The 15775-nt window shown below is 40.0% G+C and overlaps 1 pseudogene; it reads right to left on the bottom strand.

Moving 5' to 3' along the window:
• Positions 1 to 13734: 13734 nt before the first annotated feature.
• LOC147477741 (heat shock 70 kDa protein 14 pseudogene) lies at positions 13735 to 15342 on the bottom strand (annotated as a pseudogene).
• Positions 15343 to 15775: the final 433 nt, after the last annotated feature.

Genomic DNA, 15775 nt, shown 5'->3' with positions numbered 1-15775 from the left:
AGCAAGTCTTTTATGTTCCCGATCAACTTGATCCTAAATGGTCGATTGCTCTAACAGCTCCTAAAAGATGTTATAATGTTAGCTTATATTGGTAATGGCGTGTTTGATGGGGATATTGGAGATAGGGGGTTCACCAAGTCGTGCCAAGTGTTGATTCATTTGATGTGAATGATGAATCTCAACCAATTTTCTCACGTAAAGACTGTGAGGGAATATGGGTCGAGAATGATTCTTCTAAAACCTAGTGTTTGTTTTTCCTCTTTATTGCAATTTTTTGGTTGTAAGACTTTTATTAAGTGTTTTTAATAATTTCAAGTGATTGAGATTTTTTTTTAAAAGTGGTTAGTCCATCTTGTATTTATTCATTTTAATCGTCTATTTACTATTGCATTCAGTTTACTACTCTATATAATATGGTTTGAATGTAGATAATATGGTTTGAATGTGGATAATATGGTTTATCTTACGTACTAATTACTACCATATGTTATTCATAGTTCAGCGATGGATCCAGAAGAGGTTGTCCATTCCGAAGACGAAGAAGAACTAAGTGACACTGAAGCACTAAGTGAGAGAGGTGCGACCATAATGCATGCCTTGTCTCGTAAGTGGGATGGCATAATAATTATTGTTGAATTTAATGGAAAAGGTAAGCCTATAGGTCAAAAGGTGCGCAACCAGCTTTCTGGTTGGGAAGGTGCTCTTGCGAGAGCCCTAATTCCTTTAAGTGCTTTTCAAACATGGAAAAAAGCACCTGAGGAGCTTCTAAATCTTTTGTGGGTCGGCATTCTGGTAAATATATCTTGTATAATTCCTTTTTTTTGGTTTGTTTCTTATCATGCTTGTATCTTGATTTTTTTTTTGTTTGTTCATTACCTCGATTAGATTCAATATAGATGTTAAGTATAGGAAGGCAGTTTTGAAATCAATTGGAGTTCGTTGGAGGACCTTCAAGAATATGCTTACTTAAGAAGTTTATCTTCCCTTTTAAAGATGATCAAGATCGTTTACAAATCCACCTAAAAAATATAAGATAAGGAAACCCGACCGGCATGCATTTGTGAAATCGAGATTAACGGGGAGAGTTCCGTATATCATAAATTTTATTAGAATAGAATTTTCAGTAAATTGGTTGTGTTTATTTCATGCATTACTTGTGAAATATATATACTAAGAATGCATGTAAACCATTTTTGAAAGGAGAGAAGCAAATTACAATCAAAGACGAAGGAAAATGAATAAGTATAACCACCGAATCGTGAGGCTTGGATATGCTGGCCTAGAAGATAAATTGGTAAGTACTTGCACAAATCTTTTAAATATCAATTTATATATTGAACGTAACATATACTCTACAAATAATTGGACTTCCTATTTATATGTTTTATAATAGAAAGAAGAGTTGGGAGAATCTTTTTGATGAGGATGATAGAGCTAATTTGTGGTTTTTAGCTCGCCAAGACAAGAATGGTGGATATTATGATGATGATACGAGGGAAGTGGCAGAAAAAATTGTAAGTTGTTTATATCCTTTTATAGATATTTGAGTATATGTACTTATGTGTAATGTGTAGTAATATTATTAGATATAGCAAACATGTAGTAGGTTGTGTGCTGCTATAGCAAACAAAGAGTTTTTCTGCTAGCCCCTTTAGGAAGTAAAGTTTTTTTCAGCCCGAAGCCCTCCACCAGCCCACTTGACCATCAACCACTACTACAAAAAGGACATAGATAGCATACAAAGCTTCAAATGGTGCCATACCAATAGTTGCTTGATAACTATTGTTGTAGGCAAACTCAGCTAAGGGGTAAATGGTCCTCCCAACCACCCTTAAAGTCGAGAATACATGCTCTCAACATATCTTCGAAAGTATCGGTTCACTCTCTCGGTCACCGTCCGTCGACCGTGGATGAAAAGCCGACTTAAATCTAAAGTGGTGCCCAACGCTTTCAAAGCTCTTCCAAAACCTTGAAGTAAACCGCTATCTCTCTTTAAAACAATAATCTTGGTACCCCATGCAAGTTTAACTATCTCCGAATATCATCTATACAAGTCATCTATATTAGTCTTCCCAGATCGCTAGAAACACATCCCGCAAAATCAATCTTAGAAAACCATTTGGCTCCCTCAACAAGTCAAACAAGTCATCTATTCTAGGCAAAGGATACCTATTACTTAATAGTAACTTTGTTCAACTCAATTTTAAAATCAATACATAACCGGTTTAACCATCTTTCTTCTTAACAAACAAAACCGGGTGCACCCTAAGGAGATATACTACGTTGTATAAAACCCTGTTTCAACAAGTCTTGGATTTGGGCCTTCAACTCTCTCAACTCGGTAGGTGCCATACGATAAGGAGTTCGAGCAATAGGAGTAGTAGGGACTAGATCAATACAAAAATCAATCTCCTAGAAGGGGGCAAACCGGAATGTCTCGAAAGACATCCAAGAACTCAGCCACCACGGAATATGTCAACCGGGTGGCACTCCAACACCATGCTCTCCATCCTCCAAAAAGCTAAAAAGCATCTACTAAATCATTACCTTTAACTGTTGTAATGACCACGGCTCTCGCCCAGTGGAGCTCAATACTCATGATCTTCATGTAGTAGATTTAACTTCACATGATAACTTGAAAGCCAGTCCATACCCAATATCACATCAAAGTCATACATGCATAATACAATCAAGTCAATAGGTAATTCTAGATCATCCATCTCGTTGAACACCGCTTACAAACTCGGTCAAGTATAGTAGTCTCACCTAAACGGGTTATAACCTCTAAAGGCAATACTAGCATATCAGGAACAATAGCCAACCCAAGCATGAAAGTATGTGATATAAACGAATGAGAAGCACCGGAATCGAAAAGTATTCTCGCATGTCTACGATGGATTAAAAATATACCTTCTATTATCGCTCCGTTTGCTCCGTTATCTCTAGATAAACCGCAAAAGCTCGTCCTTGTTTAGCTACTTGTCGCATCGGTATGGCAGAATCGGCTCCCCGGGTGCTAAGGCATACGCTTGTCCCCGTCTTTGGCTCAATAGCCTGTCGGGTTGACCACCTCGCATTCCACCGGTGGAATCCCTGGCGTCTATATCCGTTTCGCCTATGCCCTCCGCCTCGCCCCATTCTCGCCTTTATTTCCATTCTCTGTCTATGCCCATTCGGTCCATGTTTACTTCAAGACTTTGGGTTTCTTGCAGTCCCTAGCAACATGGCCCCTGGTCTCCACAATTATAGCAATGACCATAGAATGGCGCTCGTCCCTCTCAGATTAGCAGAGCGATGAGCGATGAGCGATGATGATGCTCCTGTTTTTCTGCCTTTTTCGATGGTGTTGTCCTTTTGATGGTACCGCTGAACTTGCTTTCCTTTGTCACCACCCTCATATTTATTAGTGTCTATAGTTGTTGGATGATCTATATGATCTTGTTCCAAAATTCTAGCGGTGTCAATAACCTCAACGAAGTTTTGTGTTTGAAGTTTTCACAAGTGGCCTCAAGTAATCGGCTAAACCCTCCTCAAATTGTCCGGCTTTTTTCGGGCTTCATCTAGATAGACCCGATTAGCGAAGTCGTGATAATCGGTGAAACCGAAGTTTCATACTCAAACACCGTCATCATACCCTCGCCTCAAAGCCATAAACTCTCTAGTCTTGGCCGATCTAAGGCTTTGTGGAAAATATCAGAATCAAATCTTTGGCTAAATTCTCGTCGGTGTGAGTAAAAGATGCTCATTAGCTCTGCCTTCACTGATTTCCACCGATAGAAGCATCACCTCTTTAAGCATACAGTGGGCCAACCTGCTTTTGTATTCGGTGTACCCCATAACCGAGAAAAGGGTTTCCATATCTTCTTTCCAATTCTCAGCCTCACTTGGATCGGTTGTACCACCAAACTTAGGTGGATCCATCTTAAGAAACCTCTCAACCTGTTTACTCCAATCCTCCCCTGGTCAGGTCTTCTTAGTGCTACATCTCCCCGCACAACTGGAACTACTCCGCATTAACTAGAACCGAAGCTGCCTACCAACATTCCCGGTTTCCAACCTAGTCACTCGGCAATGTCCGGTTAACCGTTTGATTAAATGCGCTTCTAAAAGTCTAGTCATATTAGCGAGTGACTCAGCCTATAGTAGGTGGTGGTGGTGGGATAGGATTTGCCTCTCTACCAATACCGAAGTCCTGTCCTACCACCCGACCTTTGAACCCGCGACAAGACGCCTTCCCCCTAGCCATAATGGAATTAAAAGCTTAAAAGGAAAATTAGTACTTTGCGTCCAAAGGTGGGAACTTCATAAATATTTCCAAAGTCCATGTCAACTATATATATCAAATCTAAAAGCTACCGTCCTCACTCAACTATAAGTTTCAGTTTAAGACATTATTTTAATCGCCTCTAGGACACTTGAACCTAGGGCTCGATTCCAAATTTGTAACGCCCTAGAATCCATATAGCTATCACGGCCGGTTCGACAATCCGATTTCTTGGAGCAAATGCAGTAACAAATCAAATCAACATGACACTTGCATTTACAAAGGTAGAATCAAAATCCTTAGCTTTCATTAGGTCAAATAGATCTACGATTGGAGGAAATTAAATGTTGTTTACAACCAATAACTGAATAAATAAGGTTTAAGACTTAATGAGTCCTCTACTTATTACAACTTGAAAGAATTAAGATTCTAAGAACCAAATTTAACTAATACACGCTACTCGTCAATTCGTGATAAGTCGGCCGCTCACCTGAAAAAATATATAAAACAAGGAGTGAGCTACGCTACCAACAAGTGAAGTCTACAAACTTCCATTGTATAAAATATAGGAGATCATCTCAAATGTATACATAACACCAAATAAAAGACGATACACATATAAGTAGGATTATCTAACATTAATGAAGGATATACCAACGCACTAAACAAATACCTTGCATCCTGAAAGTTGTGTACATAGTATTGACAAGAAGACTAAGGGAGAAATCAACTCATAACCAAATAAGCTTGCAACAACAATACGCTAGGTGTATATAATACACATGTATTGTACAATAGCCGCACATGGTAAACCGAGTAGTGTCATCCCCCAATTCTAGTCTACTACCAAGAGTATAAGGTATAATATGGGTTAATACAATATATGCACTGTCATATAAAACAAGGATAGTTTATCAACAGTAAACAAGTAATACACCACTTATTTATCTGACATGGGAAATCATTGAAAGGAACAAGATTCTCATATATAGCATGACATAAATTCTACAATAGTATTCAGTAGAATTAAAACATGTGATACCCATTTATTAGAACAATAATGTTATACAATATTGATCATACTACCCATTCTCAATAATCGATCCTATTCTAGAAACAAAAGAGGGTTATAGATATCACTTGCCTGGAATAAAAGATGAACTAAAACAATATTACTCTTCCCCTTAGAAATGAATCAGCACACTAATTTCCTCTTTTCACCCACCAGTCTTTACTTATTTGTTTTGAAAGAATAATGAATAGAGTCCAAAGTATTCTTCTTTGTTTCTTTTATCCTTTGTAACTAACTCCTTTTCTCTCTCACAAACTATCCCACAAGACAACACTCTTAACTAGTTTTCAAATACCAAGTCAAACCACTTCTCATGTTTAGCAACTATGCAAACTTAAGTCCACTCCTAACTCATGGGCCAAATTTAATATAGCCCAAACCAGTAAATAAGCTCATACATACTTTATTTAGTGTCATACAAACAGTGAATACTTAGAATATAGTATAAAATTATATGGGTATTATTAATCGATAGAGTATAAGACCCCTTAAGTTTCTTTTTATGTTCATTGTCACTTTAATTAAGTAAAAGTTCAAACGGACGATGTGGGACCAACTAAAAAAAAGAAGAGGCTAATGGGAAATTAGTAACCCAAGGAAGCGATGATTTCTTGCTGAAGGCACTAGGGACTTAACATTGTGGAAGGGTAAGAGCAGGAGGTAAGTATGTCACTCCAACAACTTACTTCAATATCCCAAGAAGGGTCAAGGCACATAGAGCAGAGATGGAATCCAGGATCCGTGAAGAAAGAAGATGAGAACAAGGCGTTAAAGGAAAGAGTGAGACAGTTAGAGGCATTAGGTATTATACAAGGAATTACCACCAACGCTTAAGAACTAGAGAAAGTTGCTTCTAACAAATTCTAAAAAATGAGGGAAGAAAGCTTAATGTCAAGCCCATTGGGTGACCAACTATCTAATGGTGCTAACAACAAGACAAATTATGAATGTCTTAACATTGAACTTGAAGCAAATGTGAGAAAGAAGTGCAAACAGGTAAATTTTATGCTTGTGATTATATAATGCAAATAGGTAATTATATTTAATAACTCAAACTATCCAATGCGTAGACAAAGAGTTAAGCTAAATCAAAAAGCCGAATTTAGGCAATCTCAAAACCTAAATATGGAAAGGAGCAGGTATATGTTACTTAATGTTTAAACCGTAAATGTTATTTTATGTATATAATTGTTCAATTTTACTTTTATTTTTTTGTTAGGCTATGGGCTTGAAAAACAAGAGTGTTGTTAAAACCAAATGCAAAGTGGCGGTCGTGAAACCTACTCTAGGAAATGAGCAGGTACTTGTTATTTTAGTGTAAACTACAATAAATAGTTGTACTATCAATATTAGTGTATGATTTTCATTGTGTGTTTATTAGGCTATGGGCTCAAAATGTGATGTGGCAATCCCAAAACCTAAATCAGGAAATGTGACGGTAAATGTTGTGTAATTTCTATAGTGAGTTATCATGGTATTCTAGGATATTTGAACTTATCATTATTGTTATATTTGTCATTGATATTAAAAGTGTAAGATGGCTTTGGAGTCAAAAGACAATGTTGTTGCTGATGCTAGTCTCATTGAGGGGTTAGGACTAGACGAGAAGATCCATAACGTTACATTGGGGGAAGGATATGTACATGTTCATATTATACGTGCAATTTCAGCAACTGCCATTTTGCCAAGACCAGTTCTTGATGATGATGTTACCACCGGGGAGGAGAGCGGTTGGTTACATTGTGGTTTGGCCTCGTGAATTTGTGCTACTTTGGCGATAATGCAATATCAAAACCTAAGTCGGAAATGAGCAGGTACTTGATGTTAACATGTTTACTAAAGGTTATACACTCACCATATTATTAAAAACATTATTATTATGCTTGTTAGGCTATTATTCAAGGACAATAACAAGGTTCTTGAAGCCAAAAAGGACATGCCAATCTCTAAGTCTAAATCAGGAAATACTAAGGTAAACTCGTGGTAATGTCCATAATTAGTGACTATAGTACCCTATTGTCTCCAAACTTACTATTATCGCTTATGTTTGTCGAGTTTCCAATGTGTAAGTTAATTTTGGAGTCAAAAGGCAATGTTGTTGCCGATGCTAGTCTAATTGAGGGGTTAGGAGCAGATGAAATGATAAATGATGTTAGATTGGGGGAAGGTTTTGTGCGTGGTTCAAATTGTAATGCGGCAATTTTGCAACCGCCATTTTGCCAAGACCGATTTTTGATGATGACATTACCATCCGTTGAGGTGCGGTTGGGTACCATGTGGCTTGGCCTCGCGGACTTTGTGCTGCTTGAAAATATGGTAAAACATTTAACACTTTTTACATATATCTATAACTATTTATTCTTTTTTTTCCTATAACTATTTATTCTTATTATGAGTTGTTTTTTTTGTTAGACTGATGAAGTTGAATGTGATGAGTTCGATGAATGTACGCTGAAAGAGTTTGGGGTTTTGGTGGGAAGTGTAATGAAAGGAAATCACATAAGTCAAATGGACACTAGGGTTTTTGAGCGTGAGTTGCAATTTTTTATCGCCAAAGATGAGATCATGGATGTTTGTCAACCTAAGAATTTGTTGAATGCCAATTGCATTATTGCTTATATCGTGTGTCAAATATTTTTGATTGATGGGTTGTTTGATTACTCCTCTTCGATGTGTGTAGATGTACTAATGTTTACTTTCCCTTTTAGATATTTGTTTGAGAAATATGAAAGTTCTCAACAAAGGTTTGGATTTTGCTATCCCGGCTGATTTCAGCCGCTATGCCGATAAGAAAGAGATGAGCCGCTTTTGTCTTGAATAGATTACGTGCAAGACAAAGAGACCAAGTTATTTTCCTTCCTTACAACCCGGGGGTAAACATGTTGGCTATGTTAATTAAGATCTGTTGGATCTCATTAATTTTGTTTTATATTATTTTGTGATGCTATTGTTCTATATATGATTTTAGGAATCATTGGGTCTTGGTAATGATTGACGAAGTGCAAAAGAAGTATATTATCTTGATTCAATTGGACGGAACCGAATATAAACCTAAAAGTGATGGTGAACACGCGGAGTTGATTTTACTTTTACTTTTAATTTTTGTATGATACGCATATATGCCTACATCTTTTAACATATTGAAATTCTTCTTTAGTGGGATCAAAACACTAGCATTGGGTGAAGGAAAGAGAGTGGAACCAAAATGGCAAATGTCCCGGTAAATAAGCATTACTTGAATATACAATGTAAATTATAGTCCATTATCGATCGAATGTTGATCAACAATTTTTGATGTTGGTGTGTAGTGCCCTAAACAAACTGTGAGATTTTGAATGTGGATATTACGCCACGCGGTTCATGAGACACTTTATGAAGAACCCTAATCAATCACTTAAAACAAAGGTTAATAGTTGTTATTTCTCATACTAATTGCAAGTATATAAAAAGAACGTAGATGATTGTAATTTCTTTGTTGACTTATGTAGCTAATGGAGTTGGCTAACACTAGGACATATGCAAGCTGACCTTTATTGAAATTCGTGCGAGTTTATCGAGTACATCGAGAAATTTATCTCGCATAGGTATGTGCATGAAATCAATAAGTGAATGAAATGAGTATGCATAACGCTTTTGTGGGACACAGGAAGTTTGTATTAGGTTGTGGAATCATAAACCAAGCACCTTCTTATACAATTCCATGTTTTCTTGAATAAATCAGTTTACCTTCTTGTACAGCCTTCCATGTTTTCTTGGTGAATGAGGTTCCCTGCAGAACTAATTCATTAGGAAATTAGTCATCTAAGTACCCTCGATGCAGTAAAATGGGAGGAATAGTAGTTATTGTTCGAGAGACCTTTTTGTTTAGTTCTTGTATTTCATTTGTCAAAAGTTGGTCCCGCCGTGAATCAAAACCTTGTTAAGGTCTATACCTTTTCTCAGAAGGAGATAATAAGAAGACTCAAGAGTAATTAGTGTTGGGATCTAGTATTTTGACCTTCGCGACGGTAACACCATGTAGAGTTATTTCCAACGGTTCTCCGTGATTTTGTAACTCTTTTGACACTCGCATCAGAAAAGCTCTTCTCCCATCAATTTCCGTGGATTTTCGTAGAATGGATGAATGTATGATTTTCTAGATATTGAGGCCGTTAAAGGCATATGAATAGTAATGTAATACAAATAATACCAGCTATTGCCTACCTTTAAAATTACAATATTTAATCCATCAACTTGATTTCTAATGTGCTACTAGTTTGAAATTATTATGTAGGTCGCATGTTTGGGATGTATACAAGAGTATAGGCAGATGTGTATAGTGGGAGGTCTTATTTGTCCCTTACGCTTGGTTTTGCATGTTTTCGATGTTTCCAAGAGAATGGGCAGACATGAATATTGTGGAAGGTTGCATTTGTCCATACAAGAGAGCTTTCAAATTTTAGCTTGATTATCAGGTGTTACCGATTTGTCTTTTATATAGTCTGCAACTCGCATGTTTTGGATGTATTCAGGATCATGAATGCATTATATTATGTGAAACCATAAATGCAAAGGCAATAATATTTTACATAAACTATGTCATAGGTTAGAGAGTGAGTCCACTACTGCATCTAAATCAATCTTTTTCAAGATAAATTTCTTATATTTGCTCAAATGTTATAGCAACTCAAGTTTTTCTTAAGCAACAAGGGTAAATGGTCCCTCTCTACAAATAAGAACCATCGGGTTTTATGTCTTAACTATATCTTATTTTAGGTCACCAACCAGGTCATGTTTTTGGTGGCTTATGCCTTAATTGTTAGATAACGCTTTGTTAATCGAGGATTCAAATTTCTAGTATCACTTGAATAATAGCAAGCAAAAAGGGAGAGAAAGAAAGAGAGGAGTTATTGAGTAGAAGGAAAAGGAGAGATTTGAGTTTGGGCAAAGAAATGAGAGTGTGAAGAAGAAAACGAGATAGTCGATGAAATGTGACAACTGGACCCCTAGAGGCCGAAACATTCGCCTCCGCACTTGATTAAATCCATGTATAATGACTAAGATATTTCATGGGAATATCATTGAGTTTGAAATGGGTTCGCCCCGCCACCGAATTGACTCGAATTACAACTAAACTAACTTGAATTTCCGAATCTAGTATTGGGATCTATTTCACTATTGAAAATAATTCAATTCGTTTTTGTTGCTTAGTTTTAAATTATTTGTACATTTAAGATTGGATGGACACAATCTAAAGATCATTTTGATTTCCGTTTTTCCGGGTTTAGTGAAACCTTGAATATTTGATATACACTCGTTTAATATGCTTTCGGTGTGATGAAACAAGGTGGCAATAAAGGGCATTGTTATAAGGGAATCTTGGTTTGAGGCCATTCAACCACCACCAAGCAATTGGTTTTCAAATCCTTCACAGAATACTTATCCTCAAGATGGTTATTATGCATCCTGGTTTACAAACCCCAATGTCAGCCCGGATTAGTTACTATTTTAATTCAGATTTTCAAGGTTTTGTAGAATTTGAGTTTAATTAGCATTTTAGGTCTTTAATTTATTACTATTTTGGATTATTTTTAATTATGAATTTCAGTTTCTATTTTGATTAGAATTGGTTTTAGGTTAGATTTCTATTTTGAAACTCACCACTATGTCCAGGGAGTGTCCTCCCATGGCCATAAGCTCTTTTCACATAACTCACTACTATATCTCAAGTAGGTCTCTCACCCTTTTCATTTCCCTTTCAGAGAACTCCACTGCTCTCATCCCCTTCGCTCTCTCTTTAACTCAATACCATGCCCACAATGTGTCTCAACCCAGCCAACACCTCTCACATAGAACTCACTATATATATCAGACGCCCCTCCCCAACACCGCTTCCTTCGGAACTCATCGCCTGGCTCATGAGTGTATCACCCTCAACCACCATCTCCTTCCGGAGAACTCACCACTATGTCCGAGTGTCTTGTCCCCCTGTATTTCTCCTTCTCATAACTCCTTTACATAATGTCCCATGAGGGTCTCCCCCGCCATAAGCTCTCCTTCATAGAAATCTCTATCATGTCCGCTGGGAGGGCTCATCCCCCTCATGTCTCTCGCTTCTAGAGTGGAGAGTCGGATGAAGGGCAACTCCACTTGCTCCCAGGTTTGACTCGGATCTCATGTCCGCGGAGGGCTCATCCCCCACGCTATCTCTGCTCTGGAGTGGAGTCTGATGAGGGGTAACTCTGCTTGCCCCTGGTTTTTGACTCGGATCTCATGTCCGCGGAGGGCTCATCCCCCCCGTTGTTCAGATCTCATGTCCGCATATCTCTTGCATCTCCGACCTGGGCTCAACCAGGCTCTGGGGCTACTCTCTTTGACCTGCCTGTCTCTTTGCCTTTCCGTCTGGCGGCTCATCCCACCTTGAGCTCGCTTCGAAGCTCTCGCCTGTTGGGCTCTCTCATTGCCTCATGTGTATCTCTAGCATCTTTGGTCCGCGGAGGGCTCATCCGACTCCATGGGCTTGACCGGGTTGTCGCCGGTTGGGGCTCTCTCATTGCCTCATGTATCTCTAGCATCTCTGATCCGCGGAGGGCTCATCACACTCCGCTGGGCTCGCTTCGGGCTCTGCGCTGTTGGGGCTCTCTCTCATTGCCCCATGTATCTCTAGCATCTCGATATGCGGAGGACTCATCCCACTCCGCGGGCTTGCTCGGGCTCTCGCCGGTTGGGGCTCTCTCATTGCCCCATGTATCTCTAGCATCTCTGATCTGCGGAGGGCTCATCCCACTCCGCGGGCTTGCTAGGGATCTCGCCGATTAGGGCTCTCTCATTGCCCCGATTAAGATTCTAGCATCTCTAATCCGTGGAGGGCTCATCCCACTCCAGCGGGCTCGCCTCGTGACTTCTCTGCCTGTTGGGGCTCTCTATTGCCCCATGTATCTCTAGCATCTCTCGGGATCCGTGGAGGGGCTCATCCCACTCAGCGGGCTCAACCGGTTGTCGCCCGGTTCGAGGGGCCGCCCACACACGCTTTGTTGTGGACATAAAGGGTCCGCGGAGGTTCCTCCCCGCACTCCTTCGGATAGTCCCACGACATATCCACAAAGGGTCTTCGAACCCTCCTCTCGCCGAATGCACATCCAGGGAGCGGCTCTCAGCCTCCCCACGTTTGATTCGGACCACGAGGGTCCGTGGAGGCTCATCCCCCCCTCTCTCACGGCTTAAAGGCAGCTCATCTCTATCTCTTCCCATATAAGAATAGACCAAACATCATCTAGTAAATATCAACTCAATCTCCACTGTTCCGCGGTGCGCAAATCTTTTCTCTTTCTCAGAACCCGCGGTATGTCTCGCAGATCTCTTTCAGAATCGTCTTACCATTCAGATTCGGACGCCTCCATCACGCTGATCTCACCCCAAACTCTAGATCTCTTTGTTCCTCTGGATTTCCGAAGTTATTCGTTGCATGCAACTTCGCCTTCATATCACTATGCAACCTTCATGAAGGATTCCCTTTTTCACATGTACCGTAGAACAAACATCTTTACGCGCATTTCGGCCAAACATTCCTCATGCACTTACTTTTGGCCGTGAAACACAACTATGATTTCTCCGGACTTTATGTGTGGAAGCCAAGGTTCAATCTCCAATACATACAAATACCTACACCGGCCCCCTAAGGTTGATCGAGAGCGATTCACGAGAATATAGACACAATGATTGGCCATGTTACCCATCCGGGTCCGCGGACACCTAGATAACTTAGCGCTAATACCAACACCCACCACTACAGTGACAACAAACAAAACGAACATCACCGAAATCACAACCAACAGCACAGATATCACAATCAACAACACAGACTAGTCAACACGCCCAGGCATCCATCAAACCAACACTACCCAGACCAACAATTAAAACCAACAGCCACTAGTTCCAGGCACCCATCTCTAATCACCGCTAGCACCTTCCATCACTCAATCAGTTGTCTACACCACCATCACCTTCCATCGATTAGCATAACTGTCACCACTTTCTCAAACCAGAACCACCGATCAGTACCACCAAAACAACACCATCATTTCATTATTTACCCATCGTCACCACCCACCATTGTCACTACCATCGTCACAATCGAAGTTGCAACAAAGAATACCTTTTTACCCACCGAGGATTGTACTAATGTCGAGAGTTGGCAAGGCCTTTGTCAATGAACGAAAACAAAGGATAAAATGACCTGTAAATGCAACTAACATGCTCGTCCACACATCCACGGACTGGGCATGAAGAACAATTGTAGGAATCATCCTCATCAAACCCCCATTCTGATCTTGTTATTCTCCATTCCTTTTGCTCCACTCTGTCTTCCCGGCAACCCTCCGAGCCTACTATTATTTGTTATTAAAATTCCTCAACATAACTAAACAATTGGACTATTATAAACTTTCATCAATATCACGGTAGCCAGTAATTCACTTAGGCACCGCAAGAGCCATACTTCTTCCTGATGAACAATCAGCTGTAGCTTGTCTTTTGTTTCTTCCATGACCCTGTCTTGTAGGGCCATCTCAAACTCCTTCTCTACAGCTTTCTGCAGATCAACTGCTGCCATTCCTCCATACACCAACTCAGAAATTGGAACATTAGTTTTTTTCACCTTCCGTTTTGGAGCCTCAACCTTAGCATCTGTTTCCATCTGCCCAGGCTTGTCTCCAGATTCAGCAGCACCATTTTCAACTCCGGAAGCATCTCCAGCACTCTTAAAGTCTTCCATGCTTACATCACGTTCGCCGGTTTCAACAGGAGCCACTTCACTTGGAGTCTCATCAGTACCCATCTTCATTGGCTCCTTCATGACTGGTGCCTCGACTTCCTCTTCCATAAGTGTGGCAGACTCAATAGCTACAATCCCATGTAGGTTCAGCTTAACTTTCACTTTTAGTTTAGCTCGTTCATCTTTTGTTGATTGGAATGGACCAATCGTGTAAGTGCTGATCTTTGGAGGAACTTGCAAACCCAGCGTCGATACATCATCACATCAACTTGTAAAAGTTGATGATCTCGTAAAATGTTAGAGACTTTGTGCTAGGAATGATATTTCCTTGGGGAAGACAATAGTGCTTTGTGGTTGATCTGCGGCCGCTCCATTCTGGGAATCGATGCAGTCCCCTTTCAGGACAAGGCAATCGAGAAGGGAAGCTCTCATTGACGACGAAACTCTCTAACTTTAAATGTGGGACTGAGTATAGCGACATTGAAGAGCACAACCGGGCAACACACTCATCGGCATTCATAGTCCGCCGGTTCCTTCAAAAAACTTCGATCAAAATCCTAATGATAGCGGGGAACACGTGAACTGAACCAACCACCTCAATCAATGTATATTCTCCATCATCGATTTCAATCTGCGATAGCCTTCTCCAAAGGAACCCTTCACCGCTCGGAATAGGAATGCTTATATTCTCAAACTCATCCCTCTTGATGAAACCCTCACATCTTTCTCATCCATCAAGCTTTCGATATTCAAAGGAGCCTCCTCGGATTTGCACTCAACATTTTCTTCAACTTCTCACAAGCGGCTCACGAAGTCCAAAGACAAGCTCGAGCATTCGTTGACATCAATCTTATACTCACCCTTAAACTTCCCCACAAAATCTTTGGAACAACACTTCATCAAAATCCCTACCACCAAGATTTGAATCAAAAGAATGAGCCAAAACCTTCAACCGCCCTTTCTTAAACCCAAAGAATACAAAACTCGCATACTAGCATGCCCAACATCAACAAATGCAACATTCACGATCATTCTCCCGTAAATCAGTCTTATAAATCCCATACGCCAAAAAGCCGTAGTCTCATGTCTCATGAAACCTCTCAAAGGATGCAAAACCAAAGAATAGTAGCGTGATCCATAACCACCCTCCTCTGTAGAATCCGTAAAATAAAGCGGGGAATCCCAATAACACAATCCACAAAAAAGATATTCAAATTCTTCTTCGGCAATCCCCTTCAAATCGGATAACACCATTTCCCCATCTTCTACCCATCTCTCCACTCACCACGGATCGACCCATTCACCACCACCCGACAACAAATGAAATTACGGAATCCTCATCCGGTGGACATACCATACTCCATCACTATCGGATCTCCGATGGGCACGTGAGTGGAAGCTGATTTCCCACATTGATCATATGCTCATGAGATATTGAAGAAGGAATATCGAGTTGACACTATTGCGGTTCTCATCTCAAGTGCAACGATAATTCCGACCCACGATCATCACTCTAGGTAGTCTCTTCCCAACTCGACCCGAAATTCAAAGCATCACCAAAGATAAGAGATCCAACAAGCCCTTGAAAACCTTAACAGAGTACAAACTGACGTCTAGCTGTTTAAAAATGATAATGAGAGTTAGATGATGCCACTTTTGTCTAATTTCTACAATCAACGTACTCCAC

Source organism: Coptis chinensis, chromosome 9 (assembly GCF_015680905.1).
Source record: "Coptis chinensis isolate HL-2020 chromosome 9, ASM1568090v1, whole genome shotgun sequence".
NCBI classification, from domain to species: Eukaryota; Viridiplantae; Streptophyta; class Magnoliopsida; order Ranunculales; family Ranunculaceae; genus Coptis; species Coptis chinensis.
Note: the sequence above shows the minus strand (reverse complement) of the source record. Positions and strands in the feature narration are given on the sequence as shown.